Here is a 14610-nt window from a genome sequence, read left to right as displayed (position 1 = left end):
TGTACATGATACTACAGTATAGAGTTTCTGCTATTGCAGTGATCTTTGGAGAGAAATCACTGTAGAATTTTATTTACATTTAAGGAAGTAGACCTAGGGTAAGGGACACAACCCTTAAAAATTGTTGAACGTTGTATTCAGCATTTTACATCAATCTTATGTAAGCATTCAATTAACTTGGATTCATTTTATTCTGCTTCAAGAAAAGCTTGAGAGGCTTTGGTGAAATTGAATACAATACAAATATATCACTGATTTCATGAGTTGTGTCCCTTACCCTAGGTATACCCCCTTAAGTAACTAAATACTTTTATTAATGGCATGGAGAAGAACAAGCAAGTTTTAGATATGCTGTTATAACTTCACCTATTTCACTCCTCCCCTTTCCAATTTCTTAATAAATTTAGATAATTTGATTACTATAGAACTGATCATTATAACATTGATGAAATACAGAAGACATAATCATGATCATTCTGTTCCACATCCCCATAACCGCTGAATGCAACTCAATGAATCACATGATGCCATCGCTTACCTCCTATTTTGTATTTGAATCTTATGCATAAACTTATTTTATGTTTTGCTATAGGTAAAACTTGAATGATACTATTTTAACTTCTTTATTGATTTTATTTTCAGGGTACAGTCTGAGGGGGAAAAGAGTCCTTGCCAGGCCAGTATGGTGGAAAGATTATGCAGTGTATGATTATCATATATTTTTAATTTGTAATTTTTAATTAATGAATGATTGAGATCACATGACAACTAATTTTCCAAAATACACCATGACCCACATTCAGTTTTGTTTTGTTTGTTGGGGTTTAACGTCCGAGCAGCACTACTTCAGCTATATTCAGACGATGAACATGAAATGAAAAAGGGATGGGACACAAGGACAATGGGGTCGACAAATTTTGATTGCCACTGGAAATAGGGAGATTGTTTGTTTGTTTGTTGGGGTTTAACGTCCGAGCAGCAATATTTCAGCTATATTCAGACAATAAACATGAAATGGATGATAAAATGAACATGAAATGAAAAAAAAGGATGGGTCACAAGGATAATAGGGTCGAGAAATTTTGATTGCCACTGAAAAAAGTGGGATGGGTAAGGTCGGGCAATTTAGCCTCCTGTGGCGGCGGAGCGCAAAGGTTCCTACTCCTATCGAATACCACAGCAGGGTTCTTTAACGTGCGAGGAACGTGGCATCTTTCCCAACACGGTGCACCACTATGGTTTGCGGTTAGGTTTTCCGTATTATAGCCTGACAACCCCAGCATGTAACACGCCAGGGGTACCCCAATCCACCACCTGGGGCACACATCCCAGTTGCTCTGTGGGCAGAGCGCCCTAGCCCCCGGTTACGGTTCTGAGCACTATTTAGTCGCCTTTTACGACAAGCTTAGCGCTGCTGCAGGTCTATTCTTTTGACACCCGGACCTGCAAGGGGCGCATGCATTTTGCCCTATGTTTCTACTTTTATTAAGCCACTAGTGCCTCTTTAGTTTTTGCTATTTTATGTTTTGTACATGATACTACAGTATAGAGTTTCTGCTATTGCAGTGATCTTTGGAGAGAAATCACTGTAGAATTTTATTTACATTTAAGGAAGTAGACCTAGGGTAAGGGACACAACCCTTAAAAATTGTTGAACGTTGTATTCAGCATTTTACATCAATCTTGTGTAAGCATTCAATTAACTTGGATTCATTTTATTCTGCTTCAAGAAAAGCTTGAGAGGCTTTGGTGAAATTGAATACAATACAAATATATCACTGATTTCATGAGTTGTGTCCCTTACCCTAGGTATACCCCCTTAAGTAACTAAATACTTTTATTAATGGCATGGAGAAGAACAAGCAAGTTTTAGATATGCTGTTATAACTTCACCTATTTCACTCCTCCCCTTTCCAATTTCTTAATAAATTTAGATAATTTGATTACTATAGAACTGATCATTATAACATTGATGAAATACAGAAGACATAATCATGATCATTCTGTTCCACATCCCCATAACCGCTGAATGCAACTCAATGAATCACATGATGCCATCGCTTACCTCCTATTTTGTATTTGAATCTTATGCATAAACTTATTTTATGTTTTGCTATAGGTAAAACTTGAATGATACTATTTTAACTTCTTTATTGATTTTATTTTCAGGGTACAGTCTGAGGGGGAAAAGAGTCCTTGCCAGGCCAGTATGGTGGAAAGATTATGCAGTGTATGATTATCATATATTTTTAATTTGTAATTTTTAATTAATGAATGATTGAGATCACATGACAACTAATTTTCCAAAATACACCATGACCCACATTCAGTTTTGTTTTGTTTGTTGGGGTTTAACGTCCGAGCAGCACTACTTCAGCTATATTCAGACGATGAACATGAAATGAAAAAGGGATGGGACACAAGGACAATGGGGTCGACAAATTTTGATTGCCACTGGAAATAGGGAGATTGTTTGTTTGTTTGTTGGGGTTTAACGTCCGAGCAGCAATATTTCAGCTATATTCAGACAATAAACATGAAATGGATGATAAAATGAACATGAAATGAAAAAAAAGGATGGGTCACAAGGATAATAGGGTCGAGAAATTTTGATTGCCACTGAAAAAAGTGGGATGGGTAAGGTCGGGCAATTTAGCCTCCTGTGGCGGCGGAGCGCAAAGGTTCCTACTCCTATCGAATACCACAGCAGGGTTCTTTAACGTGCGAGGAACGTGGCATCTTTCCCAACACGGTGCACCACTATGGTTTGCGGTTAGGTTTTCCGTATTATAGCCTGACAACCCCAGCATGTAACACGCCAGGGGTACCCCAATCCACCACCTGGGGCACACATCCCAGTTGCTCTGTGGGCAGAGCGCCCTAGCCCCCGGTTACGGTTCTGAGCACTATTTAGTCGCCTTTTACGACAAGCTTAGCGCTGCTGCAGGTCTATTCTTTTGACACCCGGACCTGCACGGGGCGCATGCATTTTGCCCTATGTTTCTACTTTTATTAAGACACTAGTGCCTCTTTAGTTTTTGCTATTTTATGTTTTGTACATGATACTACAGTATAGAGTTTCTGCTATTGCAGTGATCTTTGGAGAGAAATCACTGTAGAATTTTATTTACATTTAAGGAAGTAGACCTAGGGTAAGGGACACAACCCTTAAAAATTGTTGAACGTTGTATTCAGCATTTTACATCAATCTTATGTAAGCATTCAATTAACTTGGATTCATTTTATTCTGCTTCAAGAAAAGCTTGAGAGGCTTTGGTGAAATTGAATACAATACAAATATATCACTGATTTCATGAGTTGTGTCCCTTACCCTAGGTATACCCCCTTAAGTAACTAAATACTTTTATTAATGGCATGGAGAAGAACAAGCAAGTTTTAGATATGCTGTTATAACTTCACCTATTTCACTCCTCCCCTTTCCAATTTCTTAATAAATTTAGATAATTTGATTACTATAGAACTGATCATTATAACATTGATGAAATACAGAAGACATAATCATGATCATTCTGTTCCACATCCCCATAACCGCTGAATGCAACTCAATGAATCACATGATGCCATCGCTTACCTCCTATTTTGTATTTGAATCTTATGCATAAACTTATTTTATGTTTTGCTATAGGTAAAACTTGAATGATACTATTTTAACTTCTTTATTGATTTTATTTTCAGGGTACAGTCTGAGGGGGAAAAGAGTCCTTGCCAGGCCAGTATGGTGGAAAGATTATGCAGTGTATGATTATCATATATTTTTAATTTGTAATTTTTAATTAATGAATGATTGAGATCACATGACAACTAATTTTCCAAAATACACCATGACCCACATTCAGTTTTGTTTTGTTTGTTGGGGTTTAACGTCCGAGCAGCACTACTTCAGCTATATTCAGACGATGAACATGAAATGAAAAAGGGATGGGACACAAGGACAATGGGGTCGACAAATTTTGATTGCCACTGGAAATAGGGAGATTGTTTGTTTGTTTGTTGGGGTTTAACGTCCGAGCAGCAATATTTCAGCTATATTCAGACAATCAACATGAAATGGATGATAAAATGAACATGAAATGAAAAAAAAGGATGGGTCACAAGGATAATAGGGTCGAGAAATTTTGATTGCCACTGAAAAAAGTGGGATGGGTAAGGTCGGGCAATTTAGCCTCCTGTGGCGGCGGAGCGCAAAGGTTCCTACTCCTATCGAATACCACAGCAGGGTTCTTTAACGTGCGAGGAACGTGGCATCTTTCCCAACACGGTGCACCACTATGGTTTGCGGTTAGGTTTTCCGTATTATAGCCTGACAACCCCAGCATGTAACACGCCAGGGGTACCCCAATCCACCACCTGGGGCACACATCCCAGTTGCTCTGTGGGCAGAGCGCCCTAGCCCCCGGTTACGGTTCTGAGCACTATTTAGTCGCCTTTTACGACAAGCTTAGCGCTGCTGCAGGTCTATTCTTTTGACACCCGGACCTGCACGGGGCGCATGCATTTTGCCCTATGTTTCTACTTTTATTAAGACACTAGTGCCTCTTTAGTTTTTGCTATTTTATGTTTTGTACATGATACTACAGTATAGAGTTTCTGCTATTGCAGTGATCTTTGGAGAGAAATCACTGTAGAATTTTATTTACATTTAAGGAAGTAGACCTAGGGTAAGGGACACAACCCTTAAAAATTGTTGAACGTTGTATTCAGCATTTTACATCAATCTTATGTAAGCATTCAATTAACTTGGATTCATTTTATTCTGCTTCAAGAAAAGCTTGAGAGGCTTTGGTGAAATTGAATACAATACAAATATATCACTGATTTCATGAGTTGTGTCCCTTACCCTAGGTATACCCCCTTAAGTAACTAAATACTTTTATTAATGGCATGGAGAAGAACAAGCAAGTTTTAGATATGCTGTTATAACTTCACCTATTTCACTCCTCCCCTTTCCAATTTCTTAATAAATTTAGATAATTTGATTACTATAGAACTGATCATTATAACATTGATGAAATACAGAAGACATAATCATGATCATTCTGTTCCACATCCCCATAACCGCTGAATGCAACTCAATGAATCACATGATGCCATCGCTTACCTCCTATTTTGTATTTGAATCTTATGCATAAACTTATTTTATGTTTTGCTATAGGTAAAACTTGAATGATACTATTTTAACTTCTTTATTGATTTTATTTTCAGGGTACAGTCTGAGGGGGAAAAGAGTCCTTGCCAGGCCAGTATGGTGGAAAGATTATGCAGTGTATGATTATCATATATTTTTAATTTGTAATTTTTAATTAATGAATGATTGAGATCACATGACAACTAATTTTCCAAAATACACCATGACCCACATTCAGTTTTGTTTTGTTTGTTGGGGTTTAACGTCCGAGCAGCACTACTTCAGCTATATTCAGACGATGAACATGAAATGAAAAAGGGATGGGACACAAGGACAATGGGGTCGACAAATTTTGATTGCCACTGGAAATAGGGAGATTGTTTGTTTGTTTGTTGGGGTTTAACGTCCGAGCAGCAATATTTCAGCTATATTCAGACAATAAACATGAAATGGATGATAAAATGAACATGAAATGAAAAAAAAGGATGGGTCACAAGGATAATAGGGTCGAGAAATTTTGATTGCCACTGAAAAAAGTGGGATGGGTAAGGTCGGGCAATTTAGCCTCCTGTGGCGGCGGAGCGCAAAGGTTCCTACTCCTATCGAATACCACAGCAGGGTTCTTTAACGTGCGAGGAACGTGGCATCTTTCCCAACACGGTGCACCACTATGGTTTGCGGTTAGGTTTTCCGTATTATAGCCTGACAACCCCAGCATGTAACACGCCAGGGGTACCCCAATCCACCACCTGGGGCACACATCCCAGTTGCTCTGTGGGCAGAGCGCCCTAGCCCCCGGTTACGGTTCTGAGCACTATTTAGTCGCCTTTTACGACAAGCTTAGCGCTGCTGCAGGTCTATTCTTTTGACACCCGGACCTGCACGGGGCGCATGCATTTTGCCCTATGTTTCTACTTTTATTAAGACACTAGTGCCTCTTTAGTTTTTGCTATTTTATGTTTTGTACATGATACTACAGTATAGAGTTTCTGCTATTGCAGTGATCTTTGGAGAGAAATCACTGTAGAATTTTATTTACATTTAAGGAAGTAGACCTAGGGTAAGGGACACAACCCTTAAAAATTGTTGAACGTTGTATTCAGCATTTTACATCAATCTTATGTAAGCATTCAATTAACTTGGATTCATTTTATTCTGCTTCAAGAAAAGCTTGAGAGGCTTTGGTGAAATTGAATACAATACAAATATATCACTGATTTCATGAGTTGTGTCCCTTACCCTAGGTATACCCCCTTAAGTAACTAAATACTTTTATTAATGGCATGGAGAAGAACAAGCAAGTTTTAGATATGCTGTTATAACTTCACCTATTTCACTCCTCCCCTTTCCAATTTCTTAATAAATTTAGATAATTTGATTACTATAGAACTGATCATTATAACATTGATGAAATACAGAAGACATAATCATGATCATTCTGTTCCACATCCCCATAACCGCTGAATGCAACTCAATGAATCACATGATGCCATCGCTTACCTCCTATTTTGTATTTGAATCTTATGCATAAACTTATTTTATGTTTTGCTATAGGTAAAACTTGAATGATACTATTTTAACTTCTTTATTGATTTTATTTTCAGGGTACAGTCTGAGGGGGAAAAGAGTCCTTGCCAGGCCAGTATGGTGGAAAGATTATGCAGTGTATGATTATCATATATTTTTAATTTGTAATTTTTAATTAATGAATGATTGAGATCACATGACAACTAATTTTCCAAAATACACCATGACCCACATTCAGTTTTGTTTTGTTTGTTGGGGTTTAACGTCCGAGCAGCACTACTTCAGCTATATTCAGACGATGAACATGAAATGAAAAAGGGATGGGACACAAGGACAATGGGGTCGACAAATTTTGATTGCCACTGGAAATAGGGAGATTGTTTGTTTGTTTGTTGGGGTTTAACGTCCGAGCAGCAATATTTCAGCTATATTCAGACAATCAACATGAAATGGATGATAAAATGAACATGAAATGAAAAAAAAGGATGGGTCACAAGGATAATAGGGTCGAGAAATTTTGATTGCCACTGAAAAAAGTGGGATGGGTAAGGTCGGGCAATTTAGCCTCCTGTGGCGGCGGAGCGCAAAGGTTCCTACTCCTATCGAATACCACAGCAGGGTTCTTTAACGTGCGAGGAACGTGGCATCTTTCCCAACACGGTGCACCACTATGGTTTGCGGTTAGGTTTTCCGTATTATAGCCTGACAACCCCAGCATGTAACACGCCAGGGGTACCCCAATCCACCACCTGGGGCACACATCCCAGTTGCTCTGTGGGCAGAGCGCCCTAGCCCCCGGTTACGGTTCTGAGCACTATTTAGTCGCCTTTTACGACAAGCTTAGCGCTGCTGCAGGTCTATTCTTTTGACACCCGGACCTGCACGGGGCGCATGCATTTTGCCCTATGTTTCTACTTTTATTAAGACACTAGTGCCTCTTTAGTTTTTGCTATTTTATGTTTTGTACATGATACTACAGTATAGAGTTTCTGCTATTGCAGTGATCTTTGGAGAGAAATCACTGTAGAATTTTATTTACATTTAAGGAAGTAGACCTAGGGTAAGGGACACAACCCTTAAAAATTGTTGAACGTTGTATTCAGCATTTTACATCAATCTTATGTAAGCATTCAATTAACTTGGATTCATTTTATTCTGCTTCAAGAAAAGCTTGAGAGGCTTTGGTGAAATTGAATACAATACAAATATATCACTGATTTCATGAGTTGTGTCCCTTACCCTAGGTATACCCCCTTAAGTAACTAAATACTTTTATTAATGGCATGGAGAAGAACAAGCAAGTTTTAGATATACTGTTATAACTTCACCTATTTCACTCCTCCCCTTTCTAATTTCTTAATAAATTTAGATAATTTGATTACTATAGAACTGATCATTATAACATTGATGAAATACAGAAGACATAATCATGATCATTCTGTTCCACATCCCCATAACCGCTGAATGCAACTCAATGAATCACATGATGCCATCGCTTACCTCCTATTTTGTATTTGAATCTTATGCATAAACTTATTTTATGTTTTGCTATAGGTAAAACTTGAATGATACTATTTTAACTTCTTTATTGATTTTATTTTCAGGGTACAGTCTGAGGGGGAAAAGAGTCCTTGCCAGGCCAGTATGGTGGAAAGATTATGCAGTGTATGATTATCATATATTTTTAATTTGTAATTTTTAATTAATGAATGATTGAGATCACATGACAACTAATTTTCCAAAATACACCATGACCCACATTCAGTTTTGTTTTGTTTGTTGGGGTTTAACGTCCGAGCAGCACTACTTCAGCTATATTCAGACGATGAACATGAAATGAAAAAGGGATGGGACACAAGGACAATGGGGTCGACAAATTTTGATTGCCACTGGAAATAGGGAGATTGTTTGTTTGTTTGTTGGGGTTTAACGTCCGAGCAGCAATATTTCAGCTATATTCAGACAATAAACATGAAATGGATGATAAAATGAACATGAAATGAAAAAAAAGGATGGGTCACAAGGATAATAGGGTCGAGAAATTTTGATTGCCACTGAAAAAAGTGGGATGGGTAAGGTCGGGCAATTTAGCCTCCTGTGGCGGCGGAGCGCAAAGGTTCCTACTCCTATCGAATACCACAGCAGGGTTCTTTAACGTGCGAGGAACGTGGCATCTTTCCCAACACGGTGCACCACTATGGTTTGCGGTTAGGTTTTCCGTATTATAGCCTGACAACCCCAGCATGTAACACGCCAGGGGTACCCCAATCCACCACCTGGGGCACACATCCCAGTTGCTCTGTGGGCAGAGCGCCCTAGCCCCCGGTTACGGTTCTGAGCACTATTTAGTCGCCTTTTACGACAAGCTTAGCGCTGCTGCAGGTCTATTCTTTTGACACCCGGACCTGCACGGGGCGCATGCATTTTGCCCTATGTTTCTACTTTTATTAAGACACTAGTGCCTCTTTAGTTTTTGCTATTTTATGTTTTGTACATGATACTACAGTATAGAGTTTCTGCTATTGCAGTGATCTTTGGAGAGAAATCACTGTAGAATTTTATTTACATTTAAGGAAGTAGACCTAGGGTAAGGGACACAACCCTTAAAAATTGTTGAACGTTGTATTCAGCATTTTACATCAATCTTATGTAAGCATTCAATTAACTTGGATTCATTTTATTCTGCTTCAAGAAAAGCTTGAGAGGCTTTGGTGAAATTGAATACAATACAAATATATCACTGATTTCATGAGTTGTGTCCCTTACCCTAGGTATACCCCCTTAAGTAACTAAATACTTTTATTAATGGCATGGAGAAGAACAAGCAAGTTTTAGATACGCTGTTATAACTTCACCTATTTCACTCCTCCCCTTTCCAATTTCTTAATAAATTTAGATAATTTGATTACTATAGAACTGATCATTATAACATTGATGAAATACAGAAGACATAATCATGATCATTCTGTTCCACATCCCCATAACCGCTGAATGCAACTCAATGAATCACATGATGCCATCGCTTACCTCCTATTTTGTATTTGAATCTTATGCATAAACTTATTTTATGTTTTGCTATAGGTAAAACTTGAATGATACTATTTTAACTTCTTTATTGATTTTATTTTCAGGGTACAGTCTGAGGGGGAAAAGAGTCCTTGCCAGGCCAGTATGGTGGAAAGATTATGCAGTGTATGATTATCATATATTTTTAATTTGTAATTTTTAATTAATGAATGATTGAGATCACATGACAACTAATTTTCCAAAATACACCATGACCCACATTCAGTTTTGTTTTGTTTGTTGGGGTTTAACGTCCGAGCAGCACTACTTCAGCTATATTCAGACGATGAACATGAAATGAAAAAGGGATGGGACACAAGGACAATGGGGTCGACAAATTTTGATTGCCACTGGAAATAGGGAGATTGTTTGTTTGTTTGTTGGGGTTTAACGTCCGAGCAGCAATATTTCAGCTATATTCAGACAATAAACATGAAATGGATGATAAAATGAACATGAAATGAAAAAAAAGGATGGGTCACAAGGATAATAGGGTCGAGAAATTTTGATTGCCACTGAAAAAAGTGGGATGGGTAAGGTCGGGCAATTTAGCCTCCTGTGGCGGCGGAGCGCAAAGGTTCCTACTCCTATCGAATACCACAGCAGGGTTCTTTAACGTGCGAGGAACGTGGCATCTTTCCCAACACGGTGCACCACTATGGTTTGCGGTTAGGTTTTCCGTATTATAGCCTGACAACCCCAGCATGTAACACGCCAGGGGTACCCCAATCCACCACCTGGGGCACACATCCCAGTTGCTCTGTGGGCAGAGCGCCCTAGCCCCCGGTTACGGTTCTGAGCACTATTTAGTCGCCTTTTACGACAAGCTTAGCGCTGCTGCAGGTCTATTCTTTTGACACCCGGACCTGCACGGGGCGCATGCATTTTGCCCTATGTTTCTACTTTTATTAAGACACTAGTGCCTCTTTAGTTTTTGCTATTTTATGTTTTGTACATGATACTACAGTATAGAGTTTCTGCTATTGCAGTGATCTTTGGAGAGAAATCACTGTAGAATTTTATTTACATTTAAGGAAGTAGACCTAGGGTAAGGGACACAACCCTTAAAAATTGTTGAACGTTGTATTCAGCATTTTACATCAATCTTATGTAAGCATTCAATTAACTTGGATTCATTTTATTCTGCTTCAAGAAAAGCTTGAGAGGCTTTGGTGAAATTGAATACAATACAAATATATCACTGATTTCATGAGTTGTGTCCCTTACCCTAGGTATACCCCCTTAAGTAACTAAATACTTTTATTAATGGCATGGAGAAGAACAAGCAAGTTTTAGATACGCTGTTATAACTTCACCTATTTCACTCCTCCCCTTTCCAATTTCTTAATAAATTTAGATAATTTGATTACTATAGAACTGATCATTATAACATTGATGAAATACAGAAGACATAATCATGATCATTCTGTTCCACATCCCCATAACCGCTGAATGCAACTCAATGAATCACATGATGCCATCGCTTACCTCCTATTTTGTATTTGAATCTTATGCATAAACTTATTTTATGTTTTGCTATAGGTAAAACTTGAATGATACTATTTTAACTTCTTTATTGATTTTATTTTCAGGGTACAGTCTGAGGGGGAAAAGAGTCCTTGCCAGGCCAGTATGGTGGAAAGATTATGCAGTGTATGATTATCATATATTTTTAATTTGTAATTTTTAATTAATGAATGATTGAGAGCACATGACAACTAATTTTCCAAAATACACCATGACCCACATTCAGTTTTGTTTTGTTTGTTGGGGTTTAACGTCCGAGCAGCACTACTTCAGCTATATTCAGACGATGAACATGAAATGAAAAAGGGATGGGACACAAGGACAATGGGGTCGACAAATTTTGATTGCCACTGGAAATAGGGAGATTGTTTGTTTGTTTGTTGGGGTTTAACGTCCGAGCAGCAATATTTCAGCTATATTCAGACAATAAACATGAAATGGATGATAAAATGAACATGAAATGAAAAAAAAGGATGGGTCACAAGGATAATAGGGTCGAGAAATTTTGATTGCCACTGAAAAAAGTGGGATGGGTAAGGTCGGGCAATTTAGCCTCCTGTGGCGGCGGAGCGCAAAGGTTCCTACTCCTATCGAATACCACAGCAGGGTTCTTTAACGTGCGAGGAACGTGGCATCTTTCCCAACACGGTGCACCACTATGGTTTGCGGTTAGGTTTTCCGTATTATAGCCTGACAACCCCAGCATGTAACACGCCAGGGGTACCCCAATCCACCACCTGGGGCACACATCCCAGTTGCTCTGTGGGCAGAGCGCCCTAGCCCCCGGTTACGGTTCTGAGCACTATTTAGTCGCCTTTTACGACAAGCTTAGCGCTGCTGCAGGTCTATTCTTTTGACACCCGGACCTGCACGGGGCGCATGCATTTTGCCCTATGTTTCTACTTTTATTAAGACACTAGTGCCTCTTTAGTTTTTGCTATTTTATGTTTTGTACATGATACTACAGTATAGAGTTTCTGCTATTGCAGTGATCTTTGGAGAGAAATCACTGTAGAATTTTATTTACATTTAAGGAAGTAGACCTAGGGTAAGGGACACAACCCTTAAAAATTGTTGAACGTTGTATTCAGCATTTTACATCAATCTTATGTAAGCATTCAATTAACTTGGATTCATTTTATTCTGCTTCAAGAAAAGCTTGAGAGGCTTTGGTGAAATTGAATACAATACAAATATATCACTGATTTCATGAGTTGTGTCCCTTACCCTAGGTATACCCCCTTAAGTAACTAAATACTTTTATTAATGGCATGGAGAAGAACAAGCAAGTTTTAGATACGCTGTTATAACTTCACCTATTTCACTCCTCCCCTTTCCAATTTCTTAATAAATTTAGATAATTTGATTACTATAGAACTGATCATTATAACATTGATGAAATACAGAAGACATAATCATGATCATTCTGTTCCACATCCCCATAACCGCTGAATGCAACTCAATGAATCACATGATGCCATCGCTTACCTCCTATTTTGTATTTGAATCTTATGCATAAACTTATTTTATGTTTTGCTATAGGTAAAACTTGAATGATACTATTTTAACTTCTTTATTGATTTTATTTTCAGGGTACAGTCTGAGGGGGAAAAGAGTCCTTGCCAGGCCAGTATGGTGGAAAGATTATGCAGTGTATGATTATCATATATTTTTAATTTGTAATTTTTAATTAATGAATGATTGAGATCACATGACAACTAATTTTCCAAAATACACCATGACCCACATTCAGTTTTGTTTTGTTTGTTGGGGTTTAACGTCCGAGCAGCACTACTTCAGCTATATTCAGACGATGAACATGAAATGAAAAAGGGATGGGACACAAGGACAATGGGGTCGACAAATTTTGATTGCCACTGGAAATAGGGAGATTGTTTGTTTGTTTGTTGGGGTTTAACGTCCGAGCAGCAATATTTCAGCTATATTCAGACAATAAACATGAAATGGATGATAAAATGAACATGAAATGAAAAAAAAGGATGGGTCACAAGGATAATAGGGTCGAGAAATTTTGATTGCCACTGAAAAAAGTGGGATGGGTAAGGTCGGGCAATTTAGCCTCCTGTGGCGGCGGAGCGCAAAGGTTCCTACTCCTATCGAATACCACAGCAGGGTTCTTTAACGTGCGAGGAACGTGGCATCTTTCCCAACACGGTGCACCACTATGGTTTGCGGTTAGGTTTTCCGTATTATAGCCTGACAACCCCAGCATGTAACACGCCAGGGGTACCCCAATCCACCACCTGGGGCACACATCCCAGTTGCTCTGTGGGCAGAGCGCCCTAGCCCCCGGTTACGGTTCTGAGCACTATTTAGTCGCCTTTTACGACAAGCTTAGCGCTGCTGCAGGTCTATTCTTTTGACACCCGGACCTGCACGGGGCGCATGCATTTTGCCCTATGTTTCTACTTTTATTAAGACACTAGTGCCTCTTTAGTTTTTGCTATTTTATGTTTTGTACATGATACTACAGTATAGAGTTTCTGCTATTGCAGTGATCTTTGGAGAGAAATCACTGTAGAATTTTATTTACATTTAAGGAAGTAGACCTAGGGTAAGGGACACAACCCTTAAAAATTGTTGAACGTTGTATTCAGCATTTTACATCAATCTTATGTAAGCATTCAATTAACTTGGATTCATTTTATTCTGCTTCAAGAAAAGCTTGAGAGGCTTTGGTGAAATTGAATACAATACAAATATATCACTGATTTCATGAGTTGTGTCCCTTACCCTAGGTATACCCCCTTAAGTAACTAAATACTTTTATTAATGGCATGGAGAAGAACAAGCAAGTTTTAGATACGCTGTTATAACTTCACCTATTTCACTCCTCCCCTTTCCAATTTCTTAATAAATTTAGATAATTTGATTACTATAGAACTGATCATTATAACATTGATGAAATACAGAAGACATAATCATGATCATTCTGTTCCACATCCCCATAACCGCTGAATGCAACTCAATGAATCACATGATGCCATCGCTTACCTCCTATTTTGTATTTGAATCTTATGCATAAACTTATTTTATGTTTTGCTATAGGTAAAACTTGAATGATACTATTTTAACTTCTTTATTGATTTTATTTTCAGGGTACAGTCTGAGGGGGAAAAGAGTCCTTGCCAGGCCAGTATGGTGGAAAGATTATGCAGTGTATGATTATCATATATTTTTAATTTGTAATTTTTAATTAATGAATGATTGAGATCACATGACAACTAATTTTCCAAAATACACCATGACCCACATTCAGTTTTGTTTTGTTTGTTGGGGTTTAACGTCCGAGCAGCACTACTTCAGCTATATTCAGACGATGA

The sequence above is a fragment of the Perna viridis genome, chromosome 14 (genome assembly GCF_037379345.1).
Source record: "Perna viridis isolate PV_CMFRI_1.1 ecotype Kerala chromosome 14, ASM3737934v1, whole genome shotgun sequence".
In the NCBI taxonomy this organism is placed as follows: domain Eukaryota; kingdom Metazoa; phylum Mollusca; class Bivalvia; order Mytilida; family Mytilidae; genus Perna; species Perna viridis.
The sequence above is the reverse complement of the archived record's forward strand: the minus strand, read 5'-3'. Positions refer to the sequence as shown.